Source organism: Mus caroli, unplaced genomic scaffold (genome assembly GCF_978045245.1).
Source record: "Mus caroli unplaced genomic scaffold, Mus_caroli_1 scaffold_6, whole genome shotgun sequence".
NCBI classification, from domain to species: domain Eukaryota; kingdom Metazoa; phylum Chordata; class Mammalia; order Rodentia; family Muridae; genus Mus; species Mus caroli.
Window position 1 is genome coordinate 12,249,072 of NW_028227261.1, and position 3,429 is coordinate 12,252,500.

Below are 3,429 nucleotides of genomic sequence, written 5' to 3' on the forward strand. Positions count from 1 at the left end.
CCTCCCCCATACACCCCTTGTACCTGGTTAAACCATTAACTCTCAGTATTCCACCCCTCACCCTATAGCCCTGCCATCTTCATATTATATGTGTTCTATTATTCCCTTCTCCTTAAAGTCCTCTTTCCCTCTCAAGAGTCCTTTTTTGCTTCCTGGGCTTAGAGCTACTCCACATTAACACACAAATCTCAAATTTTGAACTAGGATCTACATCTGAGTGGGAATCTGCGACAATTGTCTTTCTGGACATGGGGTGCCTCACCTTTGATCTATTTTCCTAAGATTTCATTTTTCCTCATAGATAAATAAAAGCCCATGGTGTTTATTTTGGTTTCCCGCGCATTGGCTCATGGACATCTACGTTGATTCCACTCCCTAGCTATTGCAAGCAGAGCGGTAATGAGCCTGATGAGTAAGTTTCTCCCTCGGAAGACTGGAGCGTTTGGGATACATGCCCAGGAGTATCACGGCTGGGTCATATGGAAGTTCTATTTTTAGCTTTTTGAGACATATCCAGATTGGTTTCCATAGTGGTTGCCCCAGCATTTGTTGTTATTTGTTTTCTTGATGATAGGCGTTCTGACTGGGGTGAGATGGAATCTCAGTGTGGTTTCAGTTTGATTTCTCTGATGGCCAATGATGTTGAACACTTTTAAAAATGATTTTTAACCAGCTATATTTTTGGTGTTGTTCAACTCCATGGCCCATTTTTAATCATTTTGCTTTGCTTTGTCTTCTTGCTGTTTATTTTCTTACATTGTTGGTATGACTTAGAGACTGATGCTTGGCCATATTTGTAGTTGGCAAGTATTTTCTCCCATTCTATAGGGTGCTTCTTCATTTGACTGACAACTCTTTTTGTATGTATGCTTAGTACTCATCACTTTTACACAGATCAGGGACCAAACCTAGGGAGTTGTGCCAGAATACTCACAAGCCAACCTGTTCTAGGCAGTCCTCTACTGAGACTCTCCTTAAGTAATTCTAGGTTGTATCAAGTTGAAAATGAGAACTATCCATCTTGACAAGCAAATGCTCTCACCTCTCCCAGTGCCCTCTGACCTTCTGTCACTGTCTCCCATTGGTAGAGGTTAACAGGAAGTCAGGGTCAGGTGCCCAAAGTGATACAAGGTGTGGAGGCCAGTCACATCTATCACATGAGACAGATCATGGAGATCAGCTAGGCCCATGGAGATAGCAGGTTTGCTCAGAAAGCAAATGGACCATGTCCCAAACCTCCTTGTCCCCCACCACAGACCATTCTCCATGGAGCAGCCTGAGGATACCATGTGCTTTCATGGGAAGGCAGGACAAAGCAGAGCCACAAGGTGGCCAGAACCTGGACTTATGCCACTCTAACTAGAGGAAGGCTGCCAGCTAAGCAGGAGCTGGGGGTCCTATTTAAGAGAGAGTTGTAAACCACCTTTATGTTGGATTTACTACATGTGTAGGTTTTTACTTAGCAACCTGACTCTGCATATCCACAGAACAGGGCAGCACAATTTCTTCTCTACAGCATTGTTGGGAGACTTAAATCAGGTAGAATTTGCTTCAGACGATGCTTTCAAGCATCACAAATTCCCAAGCAATGGTAGCAATTATTATTATTGCTTAGTATGTGAAAGGAATTCAAAATCATAACATCCTTTTTTTCTTTTCATGTGTATGTGTGGCTTGCATGCACAGGTATACACGTGTGAGTGTACATGGTATGTGTGAGTGTACATGGTATGTGTGTGTGGAGGTGCATGTGTGTACACCCACATGGAGAGTTTTAAGGTTAACATTGGGAATCTCCCTAGATTGCTTTAGTGGGAGAACAGACAGACTGTGAGGAATATATACAGAAGGACAGTATCCCCACCTCCAGCCCCAACCCCAAGGCTTCTGACAGTGTGGTCTCTAAGGGGTTGAGCTTATGCCAGACTTCCCACAAGAATTCACAGTGTGGCATTGGGACCCCAAGAAGGCCTGTAGAGACACTGAATCCAGGCCTGCACCTGAGTCTATTCTGTAGGACAGAATAGAGGTAATGCTGCTTTCATTAGGCTCAGCCTCTTCTGCTTTTGTGTACTGGCTATTGTCTGATTATCCCGGGGATAGGACTCAGGTCAGAGAGAGGCTTCCAGAGAATGTGGAGAGGAGAGGTAGGCCCAGCCTCTCCAGTACAGTAGTGAACCCAGCCTTCCCAGTGCCACTACAAAATCACCAGGTATGTGCCTAAGCCCAGTGGCCACTGCCCACCTCTGGGTGGCTCCCTACCCACAAGGCCATGGCTTCTCCATCAGCTATCAGAAGGAGCAGGAGGTGCTTTGAGATTCAGAAGAGGTAATCAGACGGCCTGTATTGCCAGTGTGGCTATCAAGTAGCAGCAGATAACCTAGCCATACGCCTATGACCAGGCCAGGGTGTTCCCTGCTTTGAAAGATTGTCCCCCAAGCCCCACCCCCATGCAGAACAGACCATTCTCGACTTTGCAGTGTTGCAACCAGATGCAAGCCGCTGGCCTGGCTGGCCCAGTGGAATGTACTGCTCTCTCTCTCTCTCTCTCTCTCTCTCTCTCAGGGAGTCTGGATCCTGCCCCTTGGGGAGAGGCTGAGCTCACCAGCTTTCTCCATTCCTCTTCTTGATTGGCACTTTAATGAGGGCAGAAGGGGCTGACCCCCTGCCAAGGGGCCAGTTCATGCCCCGTTTATCTCACAGCCCGAGTCAGACTAAAACAACACTGCAGGCCTAGCCGCCAGGAGCCTGGGGGCCTGCCGCCCCCACCCTGGGTGATGGATTGAGTGACCACAGTGAGCTGGCAGCTGAAGTGTGTGGTGGCCGCACCTTCCTGTCAGTGTGCAACAAAGGAGCCTGGCCCCACCGGCTGGCTGGCCAAACCGCTCTCCTCCTTGGGGCAGCTCCAGGGGCTTGGCCTTCCTCCCTGCTTCCTGAATACCAGTGCCAAACTTCTAGAGACAGGTCTAGGGACTAGCCTGATATACTCTGGAACCATTCTGGGATCCTGGGGGGCAATGCCTGGAATGGGGCCTTCTGAGGTTTCAAGCCTGGCTGACCAGTAAGTACTTGGTTTTGGGTTCCAAGTGTCAGGATCCAAGATGGACTTTTGTCAGTGGATTCCCCATCTTATGCACATCTGACCAGCTCTGAGCCCACTCATGGGGGAGTCCAGTCAGGCCATCTGTTTGCTGTGCAGCTGTTAGTGAATTTATCAACCTTGCTGAACCTTTGAGTCTTTTTCCCTAAAAAGGCTTATATTTGTCGGTCCCTCATTGGGTCTTTATGAGAATGAAGATTAGGCAAAGCCAGCACTGTCAGAACACAGGCTTCTATAAGCCAGGTCTCAGGGACTCAGTTTACTTGATTGGTAAGAAGTACCTCTCAAGTACACACACACACACACACACACACACACACACACACACA